At 44.4% G+C, this 23,497-nt stretch overlaps 1 pseudogene; it reads left to right on the forward strand.

Annotated features, from left to right (window-relative positions):
• Positions 1-12,913: 12,913 nt before the first annotated feature.
• Positions 12,914-16,278, forward strand: LOC147988722 (uncharacterized; annotated as a pseudogene).
• The last annotated feature ends 7,219 nt before the right edge of the window (positions 16,279-23,497 follow it).

Consider the following 23,497-nt stretch of genomic DNA (forward strand, 5'->3'; position numbering starts at 1 on the left):
CTGGTCATCATCATCGCACCTCCATTTCTTCTAAGAGCAACTCCAACAGCGCACCTCCGTTCCATTCCAGTTCTAAGAGCAACTCCAACAGCTATCGTAAACCTCAAATAACTAGCGCTTACAAAAAGTTGGGGCAAAAAGTTAGTATCCAGTAGCTTTCCTAATTACGATTCGTTAACAGGTTCCCATAAAAACATCCATTTCTTTCGGCAACTATGGGAAGAAAGTCCTTCGCGTATAATTTTGGTGGGCTACAATCCCATGAGCTTTCATGCTCGGGGCAAAATTGGCAAATTTGACCTTAAAACGAAAGTATTTCATAAACTAAACTGTTTTAGAAAATATTTCACACTGCTCGGACTCCCCCGTGTTGGCCCTGCGCCACACCGTCGTCGACGCCACCATGCTGCCTCACCATCGCTGCTACCTCGCCGCCATGCCGCGCCACGCCTGAGGCGCCACACCTCGCCGCGTCACCGTGCCCAGCCGTTGGCCCTGCACTACTGCGTGGCCGCACCTCCGTGTCACAGACTTGCAGGCCCTAGACTATTAGCTAGGCTTGTTTAGTGGAAAATTGAAAGAAAAATACAGGAAGAAGTTCATGGGAACTGAGAAAAGTAGTTGATGGTCAACTTCCCATAAATTATACAGTCATTCCGTAAAACCGCTTTTATGGAAGATTTTTACAAGAGTTTTTGGAGTTGTTCTAAGTTCTAATGTATCCTCAAAAGAAAAAAAATTCCAAGTTTCTAATCAATCAATGCCTCCATGGTTAGCTTTTCTCCATTGACTTCGTATTCTTAAAAAAAGACATGTGTCTTACGTGTTTCTCGACTTTATGCCGTTGCTAGCTAGCCCTGGCTATATAGTAAGCAATCAGATAGATTTTTACGGGAATCAGTCAGATAGACCTACATAGTTAACTGATCACTTGTCGGAAACTCTGTCTGGATCGTTCCTTGTGGCGAATTATTGTACTGGAAGCGAGGAATTGGAGCGGTGGCGGTAGGTGCTAACGTACACCGTCCGTTCTAAAGTATGCTAAGTATACTAAGCATTATATTATTCCTACCTATCTCGTACCGCGGCGGACGGTTTGAATCGACCCATCAAATGCCCGCGCGCCTTTTCCTCCAGGAATCCACGGTTTGCATTTCTCGATCGGAAAAGTAAAGTAGAGCCTCCATCTTGGAAGGGATTGGAGTTGTGCTGGCCACTCCATTATTACTGTAGCTAGGTTGCATACATCCTCTGAAAGAAAATAGTCACTTGCGTGCATCCAGCTTTGCCTAGTCAGCGGCTAGACTAGACGGACATCGATCGATCACGAGCGGCGGGTGTGTTGATGTGCATTCTTCCTCCTACAAAGCACAAAGCACAATGGAGAAAAGGTGCCCTTGGCCCGCTCCCCGTGGAGTAGTAGCCTTTTAATTAATTTTGCAGCATACGGACTACCCGTGGGGCTGTGTGCGTGTGTGTGCGAGCGCGCTTCACATGTATACCGTGCATGCATATGGAGTAGCGGAGGAAAACATTAAGGCCTTTTTGATTCATAGGATAGGATTATCATAAGAATAGGAATCTTATAGGAAATGAGATGACATGTATCTCAAATCCTATGAGTAGGAATAGAAAACAAGATGTCATTTGGTTGACACCAAATGAATTTTTTCATTGAGTCTAGGCTCTTTTTTATTTTTCTATGAAATGTGGAGGATAGGAACCAATCCTATGTAGGAATAGGAATCCATTCCTATGAACCAAATGGCTCTAAAGAAAAAAAATCTTATAAAAATCCTATTCTCTAGAATTCCTATGAAATTCCTCTAAAACAAAGGAGCCCTAAACGTGGTGAAGAGAATACCTACGCAGTGATAGAGAGACGATCAAAAGTTGATAACATTCAAGTGGATACATGGTGATACACTGATACGTGCCAGGTCAATGTAGCAGTTTCACGTGTGATCCTGCTCGTTTCGGAAAGATCCCCGCAAAACAATTACGGAAAGGGCCATAGATGCTCTTAGGTTGTTAAATCAATCAATAGCCTACATGAAATTGCTAAACAGAGGCGTTCCGAGCGCTTTGAAGTTTCATTTTAATGATGTTTCGGACTTTCTATTACTTTTTTATGAATGTTGTTTCATTCACTTTTTTTTATAGAGCTTCAGTCGATTTTGAAAAGTTCTGGCAGCGCGTCGATGGCTCATTCTAGCAGGGGAGGGGATTTCTGGCACGCAGGTCTCACGGCACGCAATGACGGGATTTTCAAACTTATATCTTTTGAACGAAGAGTCCAAATTAAGTTATTTTTTATATTCGTGCTTCTTGTGACGAGGGCCTTTAGATAAGATACATTTTGAATACGTTTTGATTAATTTTAAAAAGTAAATATGAAGCTTCAACTCTTGAATCTTAGTACACGCAAACAATAAAATCACGACTTATTTTGTCTACGACCGACAAAAAAAAATACCTTAAAATTTTATCTATGAAACTTGGTAAAAGCGAGTAAGAAAAAATTGCAAGTTTTAAATAAAAAACGCAAGTTTCAACGACTGAAAAATAAAACTTAATGTGCCCTCGTGTGGGCTCCGGCTACTTCATGAATCGCCAGGCAATCGAGCGACCGGGCAGGGCTTGGAAGGTACGTGGCCCCCACACCCGCGTAACCCTGCAAATTGTTCGTTCTAGCGGTGATAGGTGTCGTTCGGTGAGTAGTGGTGTTGCAAATCATAGCGGCGAATGAAAACGGCAACTTAGACAAGCTTTTGCAGCATCAGCTCTGCTGCAAAAAAAAAACTCTACAAAAAACCTCTATTGCAAAAAAAATCTGCAACAAAACATCTGTAGCGAAAAAAATCCCACAACACAACCTATGTTGCAAACAATATATTCTGCAAGACTGCAACATAGCCTTTGTTGCAAGTATTTCTGCAACAAGATCTCTGTTGCAAAGTAAATGAAGACGCCGAGCCTCTGGATTGTGCCACACATTCAGCGACTCACGAGGCGGTGGATCTTTTTAAAAGATCTGCCGGCCGACACGTAGCAGGCCCCATAGATTTAAAAAAAATTAAAAAAAATATTATGTTGTTCAACATGACCTGCATAGCGTGGCCACCCAGGGCAGTTGATCTGGTCATGGGTAGCAGCGACAATAGTCCTCAATAGGTAACCACCGCAATCGCATCCATACCGAGATAATATACTCTTGAAGGATCAGAACAACAACATCCATACTGAGATAGTATATGCTTGAAGGATTAGAACAACAACCGCCACGATTAAGAGACGTGTATATCGAAAGGATCTAACATGAAGACACACAAATATAGATGAACGAAAACCGGATTCAAGTAGATCCACCAAAGGTAACCATCAACTGAATCCCACAAGATTCGCTGGAGATACCTCTACACGTTGTCCGATGATGCCGTCTTGCTTTCATAAACAGGACACAAACTCTAATAACGAAACTCAAAAAACCACCTAAAATGACTCCCTCTCGCCAGCAAAAGGACGGAATCCGCCGGATACACCACGGCCCTAAGACCACAAGAGATAGTAGACCGATGGCGCCACCGACGGAAGGCAAGAACCCTAGCCGCCTTTTCTCTTGGGAGGAATGGTCTCTAAATAGATTAAAAGTGATGTTCCAACCGTGACAAACGTAACTGATGTACGCTTGAAATGCTTGACGCACTTACACCACAAACCGTCACCGGGCCGCGTCGTCGTACATAGCCGTTGACACACCTTTTCTCCTCTCCCAGTTTTCTGTTGTGTAGATTATTTGATCATTTCCATTGCCGTCCATGCCGCATGCATGTGGCCTGGCGATAGTAGAGAACCCAGAATATATATTTTTTTGAATTTTTTTTAATTCTATTCATCTTTAATCACGGTAGCAGAACGAACGCTAAGAAATAATAAAAATTTCATCCAACCTGTAAACCACTTAGCAACGGCTAGAAGCACTGAAGCGAGTTGAAGACGCGCTGTTGTCATCGCCCTTTCCTCGTCAGAGTTTGACAAAATTTGTTGTAGTACACAATCGGGAAATTGTGGTGCTAAGATTCCAAAGAATCAGCACAACAGAACAACAACCATCGCTAATGAAAGGTAGCGTATTATAGATTACTGATAAAGTAGTCAGTATGTTACTGATAGTAGTCTTCGGTAATTAACCGTGCACCGGACACGTACTTACACACAGATGTTGTATGTTGCATTCCCTCAATACAAAAAAGAAAGATGCTGTATGTTGCAGCTAGTTAGGCATGTCCCAAGGAGGAACGTCGCATGTGGCTGTACTACATGTGCTAAGAGTATCTACAGCCGAGGACATTAATCTGATCCTCAAACGTCCGTGGACGTGTTCGGGAGTGCCCACGGGCACTTATCGAGCATTCCTCATTTTAGTGCGTCCGCATCCGTGTATTTCAAATCTGGTCCCACATATCCATGCAACATATGCATGTATGAAAATAAACTTACGTAGACCAACGAACTAGCACCAAATCTGGTTAAATCGGGCATAATTCTAGCATAAAAGATCATCCGAGAATCAAGAGATGCAATTTCAATTGGACAATACCCTAAACATGTGATTAATTTTTTAATAAAATAGGGAAGAGCGAAGAAAATCACCATTTGCTCACCGCCCCCTTCCCCTTGCAGTCAGCGGTGCTGCTTTGGCATTCGGTGTAGGCGTCGGCCGCCATAGGGTCGTCGTCGTCAGAGCTTGATCCATCATCAAAATCGTCCGACAGCTCCATGTGACCACCGTTAAACCTCCGAATCAAGCGCTCCTACTCTTGGGTGTGCCTCCTCGCCTTCGCCACCGCCACCGCCTTCACCGATGCCTCGCGCTCCAACAACTCGATAGCGAGCCGGAGCGCTTTGGCGTTCTTTCCCCGCAGCCGCTGGCATGCGTCTCCCTTGTTGTCAGGGAGCGCCAGAGGATGGACGCAATGAGCGCGTCCTCGGGATCGACCGAAGAGCGCACGAGTGCCTAGTGCCTCGCCGACGCGTCGTCTGTCGGGCCGCCACCATGGCCTCCCTCACGTATTGCCGCTCGCATCGTGTGGCCCGCGCCTCCGACTCGGGCGTCCTCGAACGGACCGGCGCCGGCGAGGGCACAAGCACCCAACAATGCCCGTGGATGCCCTCTAGAGGTACAATGGGTGTACTGGCGGCGAGGAGGCGTACTCGGAATGGGGCGGAGCGGGCGGTGCTCCCATCGGCGCTGCACGCCGGACGGGAGGGCCCGGCAACGTTGCCCGCATAGCGGCGGCGGGCGAAGGGGGACGACGCGTCGCTCCGTGAGCTACCTCCACTGTTGCGGCCCTGATCTAGACGGGAGCGGCGCAAAGCAATGTGGAGAGCGACCGCATCGACATCGCTCTCGTCGCCATTGGAGCCAAAGCTGTTACAATCATCCGCCATGGATCGAGTTGGGAAGAGAAGGGGACGAAGAGTATGGAGTGGACTGAGCGGACTGCTGTCTAGGGTTTATGGGAGGGGATATATGTAGGGTCAGTGATGGGCCGAGCCTGTCAGGCAAACGAGTCCGAAACCGTCTCATATCTGTCCTATATTTAAGTTGAATACGAGGGACACCGAACAGTCTGGTCGGTTGAGGCCGGTTCGAGGTCGGCTGTAAATTCTCTAATGTGCTACACTTCTCCAACATTGGGACCGAAAGAGTGAGAAACACACTGACAGCCCAGCCCCACAGTCGAGACGCCTACACATGTGCCGCTGTAGGATGTAGCTCACCGTACTCATTGACCTGAGCTTCCTGCAGCGCTGTACGCACGCGTGCCGTCTATGCATGTCATCGACGACCTGACACCACTTGATCTCGACCATTCGTGGATCGGCGGCCATCTGACTGTCATCACATCTTCAATCCATTTATATTCCTCCATGGTGAGGACGGGGCGTCGACCTGTTGGTTGGGTAGCTGGGATAGCTGCCAGCCCATCCAAGTTTGAATTCCGGCTCGGATGCATAGTGCTCGCGGAGTTTTTTCTATACATAAAAGCCAACTAGAGTTAGTCTTTGGATTGGTCTAAATTTTATATATATATTCTTCTATGGTTACCTTTTTCTGTTTTGACTTTTGAACGGAAAAGAATCGTAAGAAAAAGACACGTGTCGGATTGTATTTCTCGGCCTTACAATGTTGCTACTTGCTAGCCCTGGCTATATAGTAAGCAATCAGATCAGATAGACCTAGCTAGGTTAGTTAACGTCCAAAACTCTCTCTTGATCGTTCCTAGTGGCGAATTATTGTACCGGAACTGAGGAATTGGAGCAGTGATACATGCCAGGCTCTTGGAGCAATTTCACGTGCGATCCTGCTCATTTGGCAAATTAAAATTTACGGAAAGGGCCATATTAAATTGATATATAGCCTATATATTAATTTATTTATTCTACAAGCGAGCCTGTATGAAACTTTGCTAAATAGATCCGGATTGTTTTGAAGTTTCGTTTTAATGGAATTTCGATCACGGTTTTGCACAATTAATGTTGTTCGTTCACTCTTTTATGGAGTTTGCTCGATTCTGGGAAGTTCTGACAGTGCGTCAACGGCTTGTTCTAGCGGCGATAGTGGTCATTCCGTGATCTAGGGGCCTCGATGCAATTTTTATTATTGTTTGAGATGTTTTGTACTTCCGTCGAGCTTTTATAATATATTTGAATTCTTAAAAAGAATACCTGCAAAAAAAGAATTCCTAAAAAGAAGAAGAAAATATTAAGTTGTCCAACATGGCCTGCATGGCGTGGCCGACCAAGGCAGTTGATCTGGTCATGGGGAATAGTCGACGATAGGTAACCACCGCAATCAACATACCCAGATATACTCTGTCGCAGCTAGCTAGCTCAATTAGCTTTGTTTATATATGTGTCTAGGAACATTGCCCGTACGCTTGAAATGCTTGACGCACTGACACCACATACAATCATCGGTACGCGTGGTTGCATAGGTTCCTGCACCGCCACCTCCGGCCTCCCTGCGGCCGCACGTGCACGCATGTCATGAAAATATGAACATACATAGCTTAAAACTTGGCTAGGTTTTCATTAAGTTTTGGACGGAAAGGACTCGTAAGGAAAAGACACGTGCCGTATCGTATTCCTCGGCCTTACAATGTTGCTATACTTGCTAGCCCTGGCTATATAGTAAGCAATCAGATAGACCTAGCTAGTTAGTTAACGTCCAAAACTCTCTCTTGATCGTTCATAGTGGCGAATTATTGCACTGGAAGCGAGGAACCGGAACAGTGGTGGTACGTACTAATGTACACCGTCCGTTTCTAAAGTGGTAACCATCATAGTGATCGCGCGGGAATCCTACATTATTCCTAGTACCAGTTTTGTACTGCGGCGGACGGTTTGGATGGACCCATCAAGTGCATGCCCTCCTTTTCTTCCAGGAATCCACGGTCTGGATTTCTCGATCGGAAAAGTGACAGGAGTTGTGCTAGTCACTCCATTACTGTAGCTTTATTCCTTCCAAAATGCTTCATGCTGTAGCTAGGTTGCCTGTAAAATCCTCTGCGAGAAACAGCCACTTGCGTGAGTGCATCCAGCTTTTAGTATAGTCGGCCGGTGTGTTGATGTGCATTCTTGCTACAAATCAAAGCACAAGAGGGCAAAAAAGGTGCCATATTAGCTCGCTCCCCGTGGAATGATGCCTTTTAATTAATCCTGCAGCGTGGACTACCCGTGGGGCTGTGTGTGTGCAATGCATCGACGAATCACAGTTCACAAGTATACTGCGCAATGCATCTTCGTAGGGCTTAATTCAAAAATCTCATCAATCATGATAGATGATGAGTGATTGAATAATTTTGTGGTTTGCAAAAGTACACAATTAATGTGCTTTTCTTTCTTAAAAATGTGTGTACCAATGTATTAATTGCAATGTGTGCATGCACGGTCAATAAATAGACAAAAAAAATTACTCCCTTTGTTTTTATTTACTTTGTATATTAGAGTTAACCGAAGTCAAACTTTGTAAAGTTTGATCAAGTTTATGAAAAATAATATAGACATTTACCATGAAAAATCTATACAACGTGAAAGTACATTCAATAATAAACCTAATGTTGTTCATTTGTTATTGTATATGTTACTATTTTCGTTTATAAACTTCGCCAAAGTTTAGAAAATTGACTTTGACCAAAATTAATACGCGGACTAAATAAAAACGGAGGGAGTACATGCATTGCTGAGTTTTCTCTTTATCTGCATGCAACAATTTTAATGAACCTCGAAATCTGAACATGGGATGACGAACAATAAATTTGAGACCTATATAACGATTTTTTTTTTGAGATAAACCTTATAAACCGGAAGAGAGGAAATAGCTAATAGCAGTGATAGAGAGATGATCAAAAGTTAAAAACATTATGGTACATGGTGATACATGCCAGGCTCTTGTAGCAGTATCACGTGCGATCTTGCTCGTTCGGCGAGTTAAAATTTACGGAAAGGGCCAGATTAAATCAAGGTATAGTCTATATGAAACTTTGCTAAATAGAGGTGTCCGGATTGTTTTGAAGTTTCATTTTATTGATTACTATGTCACACAATGTTGTTCATTCACTCTTTTATGGAGCTTTGCTTGATTCTGGGAAGTTTCGGCACTGCATCAATGCCTTGTTCTAGCGGCGACAGTGGTCGTTTGGTGATCTAGGGGCCTCAATGCAATTTTTATTATTGTTTAAGATGTTTTGTACTTCTATGAATCTTTTATCATAGATTTGAATTCTTAAAAGGAAGAAAAATAATACTCTTTTTGTTCATTTTTATAAGGCCTTGAAGACATTTCAGATAGAATGCAAAGTAGCTCATATTTTTATTGTCTGGACGATTTATAAAAGTGAACGGAGGGAATATTAAGTTGTCCAACATGACCTGCATGGCATGGCCGACCAGGGCAGTTGATCTGGTCATGGGTAGGGGTCAGAATAGTCGTCGGTAGGTAACAACCGCAATCACATCCATGCCCAGATATACTCTGTTGCAGCTAGGTAGCCTAATTAGCTTGTTTATATATGTGTCTAGGAATGTTGCACTTACGCTTGAAATGCCTGACGCACTGACACCACTTACCGTCATCGGGACGCGTCGTCGCACATCGCCGTTGACTTGAGCTAGGTTTGTGCACCGCCACCCCCGGCCTCCTGCCGCCGCACATGTGTGTGCATGCCATGAAAATCAGAACATGTGTAGCTTAAAGAAACTTAGCTCCGTTTTGTGTAAGTTATATATATCATCAAGTACCGTATTGCTGACAGGGGCGCACCTGACGAAGAAGTATCATCCGTCCACTTTTCAACGCGTGAAACCTTGATCAAGCAGGAATCATGTTACTAACGGAGGCGCACCTGATGCCACTTTGGAGCAGATATACGCATGCATGATTGCTCCTTCATCTCATTTTTTCTCCCTCAGACGGCTCGAAAATGCGAAGTAACCTAATAACCTTGATCGGCCAACACGTGACATCTTCCTGGAACGTACAATGCTGCACTGGCGAATTAGTTAAAAGTACTCCAAGATTCTCTCGTACTCGGCAGATTAATTATTGTACTATACTGCAGGCAAGCGCATCAGTTCGAGAATGTATCCTGTGCACCGATCCCATTTGTGCACCCAATGCACCAGCAGATTCATGACCCTTAGATGAAAAAGCAATGGATCAGATTTTGGTCAAAAGTTGGACTATACCATTTTTGCAGATAGAACCTCACAGTTTGTACAAACTAATCCGCACTCCATAGCACACACACCCATAAAAATATCTGTATGTATATTTTTCTGTCCGAACACAAAACAGTTCATATATTTTGAACCGGATGTTCGATTTAAGATCCGTTTGAACTGTAATTTTTGTCTCAGCGAGATCTTTGAAATATGATCAACGTTGAATATGTTTCGATAAATTATTATCATTTGCTTCTTTGAAGCTTGACTTGGAATTTGATGTACTAGAAAAATGTGAACGTAGGACACACATTTGAGAAAGATGTAGATATTCCTCACCGAAATTTTTTAAAACGTGTAAATGTTCCAGTCAAGTTTTGAGTTAAATTTCAAAGCAACAAAATACTGATTTTGAAACATACACTCAATATTGATTTCGATTCAAAGATCTCATCAAGTAAAAAAGGTTGTCAAATTGGTTCTGAAATCATACATTTAGTTTAAAAATATATGACCCCTTTTAGTTTGAAGCAAAAAAGTAAACACACAGATTTATTTTGATCGGAGTGTGGTCTGTGGAGTGCGTGTTAATTTGTACATACTGCAAGGTTGTCTCTGCAAAAAAAAGTATAGTACTACTTTTCCAAAATCTGGTCCATTACCTTTTCATCCACCGTCCGTTCTAGGGTAAGAAAAGCTAGCTAAAACTTGCTTGTTCTATTACCACTCTACACGGCGGATCGATCAAGTGCTGTTCAATTTATGTCCGTAATCAAGCAATCTAGCGATAGCGTGCTAGTCACTTGATGCTCGTGTGCGTGCGGCGTTGAACTAACTTTTACCTGGACGGACAGCACGAGAGGCCGGTGTGCGACGTCCGCAAATAGCTGGGATAAGTGGCAAAGCAAAAGGTTCCAACTCAGGGCCGGGGAATCAAAAATTCCTGCTAATTAACTGGTAACGCATGATACCCGTGGCCTGAATACCGTGCAATCGCATGGTGAATCCACGCGTGATGGATGACACCTAGGCTTCGTGGAACATTTAGTTACTGCTTAACTATCTCTCCCTAATAATAGACCAACGATTGCTTCTGGTCATACGCCGTCAGCAATTTTGCAAAAAACACCATCTCTTTTTGAGAATTCGATCCGCAATCCCTGTCTAAGCAGATCTGAGAAAATGATTTAAATTTTACAAAATAAACCCTGTACTCTTATGTATTCCACCCGTGGTCCTTTATGTACAGAAAAGAACGCCTTCCTCTTATCCATAGCGCCCATTTTGACGTGCGCTAGCGGCCGCCGTGGATTGCGCGAGGGATGGAGGATGCTCGCCGGGGCGTGTGCGGCGGAGACGACTTCTACCACGCGGCGAGGTGGAGCAGGAGCGGTGGTTGTCGGGCTACATGAGGAGGCAGAGGCGTCCAAGGCAAGGAGGCACCGGCGTCGGCTAGCCAAGGGGCGGCCGGAGAAGAGGACTACGGGAAGGCAAGGAGGCACGGGCGTCGGCTAGCCAAGGGGCGGCCGGAGCAGAGGACGACGGGAGGCTCCTTCCGCCGCCGCCACCCGCTTGATTCACCTCGCCCTGTTCTTTCCCGATTTACCTGATGGACAACACGGGCGTCCATGAGCGGCGGTTGCAGGCAACGACCCGCTCTCTTCTCTTCGGATTCGCCTATAGGGGCCGATCCTTGCTTCCACCGGATCCGACGACCGGGCACACGCGTGGGGATGTGGCATCTAGGATGGCCGGGCCGAGCCACTGTCACCGGGAGGTCGAGGAGGGAGGGTGGGTGGAGCCGGATGATGTAGGTCGAGGATGCGCCGCACCGGGGGCAAGGCGCCGCGGGGGAGTCACGGGTTTGGCCACACTAGTAGAAAAAAGGGTCAAATGTGAAGCACATTAGTGCCGGTTTGAATTTGAGCCGGCACTAATGTGTGCATTAGTGCCGGTTCCAACGGCTAGCCGGCCGCTCTCATTAGTACCGGTTCGTGGTGAACCTTTAGCACCGGTTCGTGCCACGAACCGGTACTAAAGTGAGTGGTGGCAGGATGTTGTCAGTCCGGGGCCCGTCCAGCACCTTTAGTACCAGGTCGTATCACGAACCGGTACTAAAGGTCGTCCTATATAGACCCTTCGTCCACCCGAGCTCGCTATGTTCTTCCCCTTTCCCCTCTCCTCTCTGTTCTTTTCCCTCTTTCTCTCAAGCTCATCACACATTTTGCCCAAAATTTGTCAAGATTTGAAGGCCCCCATCCATTTAAATGATCACAAAGGTTAGCAACTTTGTCCTTTCATCTCTCATTGCTAGATTAGCTAGTGCAATGCTTTATATAGTGATTGATTTTTGAGTTTAGTAATTTGGAAGGAATTATATATATGTGCTAGTATTTGATTACATGCAATTTGAGGTCAAAAATAACACTTAGTTTGCATATGTAGGTGTGGTTTACTTAGTGCCTTCTAAATCTCCGTCGTAACCACCGTCGATCGCGCGCAACGTCCCGTCACCGGCACCACCTTGTGGTGAGCATCTTGTTCATGAAGTTTTATATAAAAAAATTGATGTTTGTGTGATTTCAATATATAGTTACTCGTATAATTATCTTACCCATACGTTGTTTGTTATACATAGTGCCATGGTTTTGATATCCGTCCCCGTCGGCCCTCGTCCGGGTTCTGATTCGGATGTGGTATATTCTCTTTTAAAACTATTCATTGCATTTCGTGTTTATGACAAATTATGCCCATCAAGTTGACATAGATATTTGTATGTAGGAGGTAGTTGAACCAGAAATTCCAACCGACCCTATTGTCTAGAGGTTAAATTTAGTTGAAAGAGAAAACAAGGATTTGAAGGAAAAATTGAAAAGAATTGAGGGGGAGAAGATGGAATTGGAGTTGCATGTTGCCGATGTCGTCGATGATCACAAGATTAAGATGGAGAAAATGCACTTGAAGATTAGAAAGATTAGAAAATATGCCTTTCATAGTGAGGCTTGGCATCATTACGCTGTTGGATCAATTGTTACCTTAGTTGCGATCTTGATCGCATTTGTTGTTGCATTTAAATTCTTTAGCTAGAGAGTTATTTGTTTGTTGCATTTAAGTGTTGTATGATCTTTATGTATGAACTTTATGTATTGTATTAATTTGGTGTTTTCGGTGCTGTGTATTAAAGATGAGCCGGCAATGGATGTACGATGACCAATACTCTCCCGAGTTCATTAATGGTGTGCATACTTTTCTGCTTGCGGCTGAGGCAAACAAGCGGGCGGATGGTTTTATGCCTTGTCCATGTGCTGGCTGTAAGAATGGTCACAATTACTCTACGTCAAGAACCATTCACGTCCACCTGTTTGAGTCCAGTTTCATACCCCACTATAATGTTTGGACCAAGCATGGAGAAAGAGGGGTTATGATGGAAGACAATGAAGAAGAAGAGACGACGACAGGTATCCTGGCCATGGGTTCCCTGAATATGATGATACACCAATGAGGGAAGAAGCTGAGCCGGTAATGCGGGAAGAAGCTGAGCCGGCAATGCGGGAAGAAGCTGAAGAAGAGGCATCGGATGAGCCCGTTGATGATCTAGGTCGGGCCATTGCCGATGCAAAGAGAAACTACGCAAGTCATTTGGAGAAGAAGAAGTTGCAGCGCATGTTAGAGGATCACAAAAAATTGTTGTACCCGAATTGCGTAGGTGACAAGAAAAAGCTGGGCACCACACTGGAATTGCTACAATGGAAGGCAGAGAACGGTGTATCTGACAAGGGATTTGGAAAGTTGCTGGTACTGATAAAGAATATGCTTCCAAAGGACAACGAATTGCCCGAGAGTACGTACGAGGCAAAGAAAGCTGTCTGCCCTCTAGGGTTAGAGGTGCAGAAGATACATGCATGCCCTAATGATTGCATCCTCTACCGCGGTGAGTACGAGGATTTGAACGCTTGCCCAGTATGCGGTGCATTACGCTATAAGATCAGCCGCGATGACCCTGGTGATGTCGAGGGCGAGCGTCCCAGGAAGAAGATTCCTGCCAAGGTGATGTGGTATGCTCTTATAATACCATGGTTGAAACGTTTGTTCCAAAACAAAGAGCATGCCAAGGCGATGTGATGGCACAGAGAAGGCCGTAAGAAAGACGGAAAGTTGAGAGTACCCGCTGACGGGTCGCAGTGGAGAAAAATCGAAAGAAAGTACGGGAAGGAGTTTGCAGATGATGCAAGGAACGTATGGTTTGGTCTAAGCGCAGATGGCATTAATCCTTTTGGGGAGCAGAGCAGCAACCATAGCACCTGGCCTGTGACTCTATGTTTGTATAACCTTCCTCCTTGGTTGTGCATGAAGCGGAAGTTCATTATGATGTCAGTGCTCATCCAAGGCCCTAAGCAACCTGACAACAACATTGATGTGTACCTAAGGCCATTAGTTGAAGAACTCTTACAACTGTGGAATGGAACAGGTGTACGTGCGTGGGATGAGCACATGGGGGAAGAATTTGACCTAAAGGCGTTGCTGTTCGTGACCATCAATGATTGGCCTGCTCTCAGTAACCTTTTAGGACAGACAAACAAGGGATACCGCGCATGCATGGACTGTTTGGACGATACCGACAGTATATATTTGGCTAATTGTAAGAAGAATGTGTACCTGGGACATCGTCGATTTCTTCTGAGAAGGCATCCCGTAAAAAAGAAATGCAAGCATTTCGAAGGTGAGGCGGATCACCGGACGAAGCCTCGCCACCGTACTGGTGCTTATGTACATGATATGGTTAAGGATTTGAAGGTGGTATTTGGAAAGAGTCCTGGTGAACAACCTGTTCCGAATGACGCTGACGGACGCGCACCCATGTGGAAGAAGAAATCTATATTTTGGGACCTGCCCTATTGGAAAGACCTAGAGGTCCGCTCCGCAATCGACGTGATGCACGTGACGAAGAATCTTTGTGTGACCCTTCTTGGCTTCTTGGGCGTGTATGGAAAGACAAAAGATACACCTGAGGCACGGGAGGACCAGCAACGTATGCACGGAAAAGACGGCATACATCAGGGTCATGCAAGCTACGCTCTTACCAAAGAAGAGAAGGAAATATTCTTTGAATGCCTGCTCAGTATTAAGGTACCGTCTGGCTTCTCGTCGAATATAAAGGGAATAATAAACATGGCAGAGAAAATTTTTTAGAACCTAAAGTCTCATGACTGCCACGTGATTATGACGCAACTGCTTCCGGTTGCATTGAGGGGGCTTCTACCGGAAAACGTTCGATTAGCCATTGTGAAGCTATGTGCATTCCTCAATGCAATCTCTCAGAAGGTAATCGACCCAGAAATCATACCAAGGTTAGAGAATGATTTGGTGCAATGTCTTGTCAGTTTCGAGTTGGTGTTCCCACCATCCTTCTTCAACATCATGACGCACGTCCTAGTTCACCTATGTGAAGATATTAACATTTTGGGTCCTGTATTTCTACACAATATGTTCCCCTTTGAGAGGTTCATGGGAGTCTTAAAGAAATATGTTCATAACCGTGCTAGGCCAGAAGGAAGCATCTCCAAGGGCCATGAAAATGAGGAGGTCATTGAGTTTTGTATTGACTTTATTCCTGACCTTAAGCCAATTGGTGTTCCTGAATCGCGGCATAAGGGCAGACTGGATGGAAAAGGCACGCTAGGAGGGGAACAAATAATATGTATGGACGGACATTCTCTCACTGAAGCACACTACACAGTTCTACAGAATTCCGCCTTGGTGGCTCCGTATATGGATGAACACAAGAATTTGCTATGCTCCAAACACTCGGAGCGGTCTGATGACTGGATTACACGTGAACAAACCAGGAGTTTCGCCAGCTGGTTGCAGACACGTACCATGCATGACGCCTCTATTGAAGATGACCTGTACTTGCTGTCTCAGTTACCATCTTCGAATATAATGACTTTCAAAGGGTACGAGATAAATGGTAATACATTTTACACGATCGCCCAAGATAAGAAGAGCACCAACCAAAACAGTGGTGTCCGCTTTGATGCAGAAAGCAAGACGGGAAAGGAAACATATTATGGTTATATACAGGACATATGGGAACTTGACTATCGACGTGGTTTGAAGGTCCCTTTGTTTCAGTGCAAATGGGTCAATATGACATGAGGCGGGGTAACGGAAGACCTGCAGTACGGAATGACAACAGTGGATCTCAACAATCTTGCGTATGCAGACGAACCATTCGTCCTAGCCAATGATGTGGCACAGGTTTTCTATGTGAAGGACATGTCTACCAAGCCGAGAAAAAGAAAAGATAAGGAAGCGAATGCATCGTACGATGAGCCAAAGCGGCACATAGTTCTTTCTGGGAAGAGAAACATCGTGGGAGTGGATGACAAGACAGACATGTCAGGAGATTATGAAAAGTTTGATGAAATTGCTCCATTCACAGTGAATATTGACCCGAGCATCTAGTTAAATGATGAAAATTTTCTATGGCTACGGCGCAAAGGGACACACGCGAAGAAAAAGTTTCACATCCAAAGATCTGGGATGTGATCGGCTTCACTATCATCACTTTCTTCTGTGTTTCACACCCAGGAGGGAATCTCTGTAATAGTTAGGGTAGCTAGTTATGTGTTTTGGCATTTGAAACGCGAAGAAATTTTATGTGTAAGCAAATTCTTTCATGCATTTACTGATTTTTTCAGCTAAATGACCCTGAAATTGAAAAACATTCAAATGAACTCAGAAAAGGTTGAAAGTTGGCATGTTGTCATAATTTCACCCATATAGCATGTGCAAAAAAGTAGAAAGGGTTAACGCAAAAACTGGATGCACTTCGTGTACAAAATGGACAATCCCTTTAGAAGTATCAGGGTTTCGGACAAAAGCTCATCCGTTACAAAGGCATTTCATTTTTTAAATAACCTAAGCATTACCAAATTGAATATAATGATAAAACACACTAATATTAAACATAAGAAAAAAGAATCACTGAAAAATCTATTTTTAAAGTTAAGTTATTCACAAACTAGTGATTCACACAAATTTCAAATAATTCAAAATTTAAACTATTCAAATTTGTAAAGTACCGGAACTAATAGAAAGTTTGTAATTTTTTGTTCCTAAAGCAAAAATATTCACAAATAAACTCTAAATACAGCAAAAAACAACTCAAAAATAAATAAAACAAAAATAAAGAAAGAAGAAATAAGAAAAAAATGCCCACCTACTGGGCCACAACAGCCTGCATACGACTAGAAACCCAAATTCTAGTTGGGCCAGGATGCAGGCCCGCTAGCCCAGTAGGCCCAACAGGGCATCGCAGCAGAGGTAGGCCCAGAAGGCCTGCTTAAGAGAGGAGTTCGAGACAGTAGCGACGACGGGGCTTATAAGCAGGTGCGAGTGCCCCTCGGCTAGCGAGGTGAGACTAAATTTCTGCGCCCCTCGCCTGGCAGCACACACCCTTTAGTACAGGGTCGTGGCTCCAACCGGTACTAAAGGGGGGCCTTTAGTACCGGTTGGTGCCACGACCCGGTACTAAAGGGGGTGCGGTTCCCGCCGCTTCGCCTGGCCAAAACAGACCTTTAGTACCGGTTGGTGGATCCAACCGGTACTAAAGGTGGGTTCTATATAATAAAACACTTTAAAAAATTTGTCAGTTTCTCATCTCTCCCTCTGCTTCTTTCTCCTCTGCCCCGTCGCAGCCGCCCCTCGTCGCCGCCCCCGTCGCCGTCCCTGTCGCCTTCCGTCACCGTCGCCGTCCCCGTCCCCGTCGCCGCGCCCTCCCCGTCCTCCCGTCGTCGCCGCCCCGTCGCCGTCCCCGTCCCCGTCGCCGCCCCCCGTCGTCGCGCCTCGCCGGTGAGCTCCTTCCCCGGCCGCCAACCACACACACACAATATTAGTTTTAGTTATAGTTATTAGAAATGTTAGTTATATAGAATTATTAGAAATGTTAGTTTTAGTTATATAGAATTATTAGAAATGTTAGTTTTAGTTATAGAAATGTTAGTTATATAGAAATATTAGAAATGTTAGTTATATAGAAATGTTAGTTATATTAGAAATGTTAGTTATATAGAAATGTTAGTTATATAGAAATGTTTTTTAGTTATAGAAATATTAGAAATGTTAGTTTTAGTTATAAAAATATTAGAAATGTTAGTTTTATTTATAAAATTTAGAATTTGCATATATGAAATCACAATCCACCATTTAAAAAATGTTACTTTACTTTTGCGGCATATAGTATTTGTTGTCGACAATGCCCGGCCTGCATCCTCGCCGTCGACCCGTTCGCGACGACGTCCTGCTTCAGAGGACCCATGTCCGGGACTGGGCTCCGCTGGGCTGGCACTGGGAGGTGCTATCTTCAGGGGCACGACGTTTGGTGAGGAACCCGGCCCCGGGTCCCGTCGTCGACCCTCATCTCCTTTGGTGGCATTCGCGTGGACCACTTTCGGTGTGGAGGGAGCCGGCCCCGCCGGAGGTGGTACATCGCCGTGTCAGGGAGGAGGACGAGCACGTCCATCTCTACATGGCTGCTATGGACGTCAGGTTCTCCAATACCTGGTAGGTTCTTTGGGGAGATCACCCGAGCTATGATCCAGTGATGGTTCCTTCACTTTGGTTGTCCACCGCCTAGCTAGATTACTCTCTAGTATTCGATCTTTATTAGCTAGCTAGCTAGCTAGTGATGTATTCGATATATAATATTCGAGATGATTTATTTGAGATTATATATATTATTCGAGACAATGTATTCAAGATTATGTCTATTATTCGAGACGACGTATTCGAGATTATATCGATGATGCTTATTATGTACTATGATTGACTCAGTTTTTCCTTATTAATTGATTGCATCCATGCATTGTAATTTGAATATATTTCTTTTGGATTAGTTAAACAAAACCTATGGCGGACAATACCGGCAGAGAGGGAGAAGAGGCCCTGTTCAATATCATATGCAATCCTCGCGGGCCAGATGATGATCAGAATGAATAAGATTATGACGGCTCCGAATATCTAAACAACACCGGGGAGGGTGATATGATATTCGATCGCGACGACCGAATTGATGAAGTCATGAACTATGAACATGACGAAGAAAATGTTGATCTTGAAACAACAAAGACCGGCGAGGTATATATTTTTATATAAGCAGGCATCTGGTGATCATCACATGTTTTAAATGACTTGAAGATATATTAACGAATCGATCTTTCTTCTTTCAGCCATCCAGATCGAGCAAATCTTCAGGCAACAGGAAATGAGGCCCGAACAAAAAGTTGAAGGAGGGCGTAAAGTACAATATCGAGGCCATCAAACCTAATGGAGAACCATTAGCGCCTAAGAAGATTGCGGACAAGTTCATTCGTTAGTGCGGAGTTCTTGTGAAGGACCAACTCCCGATCTCCCTTCAAGAATGGAGAGAGCCAGCAAAGCCACGTCCAGGAGTTACTTTTGTTGACGACAGACAAAAACTTCTGCTTTGGGAAACACTCATGGAACATTTCACCCTACCAGATCATTTCACAGATGCAGATGTGGAGAAAGTCAAGGACGCTGCTCTTAGGAAGATGGCGGTTGCATTCAAAAACCACAAGAATCGTGAATGGGCCAAGTACGTCAAGGGAGGAAGGAAGACTCTAGTATTCGAGGGAACACTAGAGAAGCAAAGTGCTCATTGGGACGATTTCGTGAAATTCAAGGATTCGGAATTATCTAAGGAACGTTCGAGAATAAACAAGGCCAATGCCGCAAAAAAGGATAAGTTCCATAAGCTGGGGCCAGGTGGCTATGCGGTGGGAATGCCTAAGTGGGATAAGTCTGAGAAAGAGATGGTGGATGCAGGTGTCACTCCAGAAACATTGAGCTGGCCCCCCAGGTGTAGGACTTGGTTCTATGCGCACGGTGGGGAGTTGGACCCGAAGACAGGCAAAGTTTCGAAGAAGGCATGTCTGGACGGAGCCGAAGATAAGCTACTTGTTGCAATAGAAGAGGATAGATCGGGGGTGTTCCAGCCCAACAGAGAGAACGATGAGCTTACGCGTGCCCTGGGAAATCCTGAACACCCAGGAAGAACACGAGGCATGGGCGTTATTCCGTGGTATGAGGGGTTTTCGGACTGGAACGCCGACTACAGAACCCGTGCGAGAAAGAAGATTGCGGAGGAGAAGAAGAGGAAGATGGAGGAGGAGCAGAGGAAGCTAGACTTTGAACGCCTTCATGTTGGGGAACGTAGTAATTTCAAAAAAATTCCTATGCACACGCAAGATCATGGTGATGCATAGCAACAAGAGGGGAGAGTGTTGTCTACGTACCCTCGTAGACAGGAAGCGGAAGCGTTATAACAACACGGTTGATGTAGTCGTACGTCTTCACGGCCCGACCGATCAAGCACCGAAACTACGGCACCTCCGAGTTTTTGTACACGTTCAGCTCGATGACGATCCCCGGACTCCGATCCAGCAAAGTGTCGGGGATGAGTTCCGTCAGCACGACGGTGTGGTGACGATCTTGATGTTCTACCGTCGCAGGGCTTCGCCTAAGCACCGCTACAATATTATCGAGGATTATGGTGGAGGGGGGCACCACACACGGCTAAGAGATCAATGATCAATTTTTGTGTCTCTGGGATGCCCCCCTGCCCTCGTATATAAAGGAGTGGAGGAGGGGCCGGCCAAGGAGGGTGGCACGCCCAAGGGGGGAGTCCAACTCCCACCGGGAGTAGGACTCCCCTTTTTCCTATTAGGAGTAGGAGAGGGAAGGAAGAGGAAGGAGGGAGGAAGGAAAGGGGGGCCCTCCCAATTCGGATTGGGCTTGGGGGGGCACCCCTCCCTTGCTCCTTTCCCCTCCTTTCCACTAAGGCCCAATAAGGCCCATATACCTCCCGGGGGGTTCCGATAACCTCCCGGTGATCCGGTATTGTCCCAATCTTACCCGGAACCTTTCCGGTGTCCAAATATAGTCATCCAATATATCGATCTTTATGTCTCGACCATTTCGAGACTCCTCGTCAAGTCCGTGATCACATCCGGGACTCCGAACAACATTTGGTACATCAAAATATATAAACTCATAATGAAACTATCATCGTAACGTTAAGTGTGCGGACCCTACGGGTTCGAGAACAATGTAGACATGACCGAGACACGTCTCCGGTCAATAACCAATGGCGGAACCTGGATGCTCATATTGGCTCCTACATATTCTATGAAGATCTTTATCGGTCAGACTTCATAACAACATATGTTGTTCCCTTTGTCATCGGTATGTTACTTGCCCGAGATTCGATCGTCGGTATCTCAATACCTAGTTCAATCTCGTTACCGGCAAGTCTCTTTACTCGTTCCGTAATACATCATCCCGCAACTAACTCATTAGTTGCAATGCTTGCAAGGCTTATAGTGATGTGCATTACCGAGTGGGCCCAGAGATACCTCTCCGACAATCGGAGTGACAAATCCTAATCTCGAAATACGCCAACCCAACAAGTACCTTTGGAGACACCTGTAGAGCACCTTTATAATCACCCAGTTACGTTGTGACATTTGATAGCGCACAAAGTGTTCCTCTGGTAAACGGGAGTTGCATAATATCATAGTCATAGGAACATGTATAAGTCATGAAGAAAGCAATAACAACATACTAAACGATCGGGTGCTAAGCTAATGGAATGGGTCATGTCAATCACATCATTCTCCTAATGATGTGATCCCGTTAATCAAATGACAACTCATGTCTATGGTTAGGAAACATAACCATCTTCGATTAACGAGCTAGTCAAGTAGAGGCATACTAGTGACACTTTGTTTGTCTATGTATTCACACAAGTATTACGTTTCCGGTTAATACAATTCTAGCATGAATAATAAACATTTATCATGATATAAGGAAATAAATAATAACTTTATTATTGCCTCTAGGGCATATTTCCTTCAGTCTCTCACTTGCACTAGAGTCAATAATCTAGTTCACATCGCCATGTGATTTAATACCAATAGTTCACATCACCATGTGATTAACATCCATAGTTCACATCAACATGTGACCAACACCCAAAGGGTTTACTAGAGTCAATAATCTAGTTCACATCGCTATGTGATTAACACCCAAAGAGTACTAAGGTGTGATCATGTTTTGCTTGTGAGAGAAGTTTAGTCTACGGGTCTACCACATTCAGATCCGTAAGTATTTTGCAAATTTCTATGTCAACAATGCTCTGCACGGAGCTACTCTAGCGAATTGCTCCCACTTTCAATATGTATCCAGATTGAGATTTAGAGTCATCTGGATCAGTGTCAAAATTTGCATCGACGTAACCCTTTATGACGAACCTTTTTGTCACCTCCATAATCGAGAAACATATCCTTATTCCACTAAGGATAATTTTGACCGCTATCTAGTGATCTACTCCTAGATCACTATTGTACTCCCTTGCCAAACTCAGGGCAGGGTATACAATAGGTTTGGTACATAGCATGGCATACTTTATAGAACCTATGGCTGAGGCATAGGGAATGACTTTCATTCTCTCTCTATCTTCTGCCGTGGTCGGGTTTTGAGTCTTACTCAACTTCATACCTTTGTAACACAGGCAAGAACTCCTTTGACTGTTCCATTTTGAACTACTTCAAAATCTTGTCAAGGTATGTACTCATTGAAAAACTTATCAACCGTCTTGATCTATCTCTATAGATCTTGATGCTCAATATGTAAGCAGCTTCACCGAGGTCATTCTTTGAAAAACTCCTTTCAAACACTCCTTTATGCTTTGCAGAATAATTCTACATTATCTCCGATCAACAATATGTCATTCACATATACTTATCAGAAATGCTGTAGTGCTCCCACTCACTTTCTTGTAAATACAGGCTTCACTGCAAGTCTGTATAAAACTATATGCTTTGATCAACTTATCAAAGCGTATATTCCAACTCCGAGATGCTTGCACCAGTCCATAGATGGATCGCTGGAGCTTGCATATTTTGTTAGCACCTTTAGGATTGACAAAACTTTCTGGTTGCATATACAACTCTTCTTTAATAAATCCATTAAGGAATGCAGTTTTGTTTATCCACTTGCCAGATTTCATAAAATGCGGCAATTGCTAACATGATTCAGACAGACTTAAGCATAGATACGAGTGAGAAACTCTCATCGTAGTCAACACCTTGAACTTGTTGAAAACCTTTTTGCGACAATTCTAGCTTCTGTAGATAGTGACACTACTATCAGCGTCCATCTTCCTCTTGAAGATCCATTTAATATCAATGGCTTGCCGATCAATGGTCAAGTCAATCAAAGTCCATACTTTGTTCTCATACATGGATCTCATCTCAGATTTCATGGCCTCAAGCCATTTCGCGGAATCTGGGCTCATCATCGCTTCCTCATAGTTCGCAAGTTCGTCATGGCCTAATAACATGACTTCCAGAACAGGATTACCGTACCACTCTGGTGCAGATCTCACTCTGGTGTACCTACGAGGTTCGGTAGTAACTTGATCTGAAGTTACATGATCATCATCATTAGCTTCCTCACTAATTGGTGTAGTAGTCACAGGAACAGATTTCTGTGATGAATTACTTTCCAATAAGGGAGCAGGTACAGTTACCTCATCAAGTTCTACTTTCCTCCCACTCACTTCTTTCGAGAGAAACTCCTTCTCTAGAAAGGATCCATTCTCAGCAATGAATATCTTGCCTTCGGATCTGTGATAGAAGGTGTACCCAACATTTTCTTTTGGGTATCCTATGAAGATGTACTT

Source organism: Triticum urartu, chromosome 1A (genome assembly GCF_056163025.1).
Source record: "Triticum urartu cultivar PI428250 chromosome 1A, HENAU_Tu73, whole genome shotgun sequence".
NCBI classification, from domain to species: domain Eukaryota; kingdom Viridiplantae; phylum Streptophyta; class Magnoliopsida; order Poales; family Poaceae; genus Triticum; species Triticum urartu.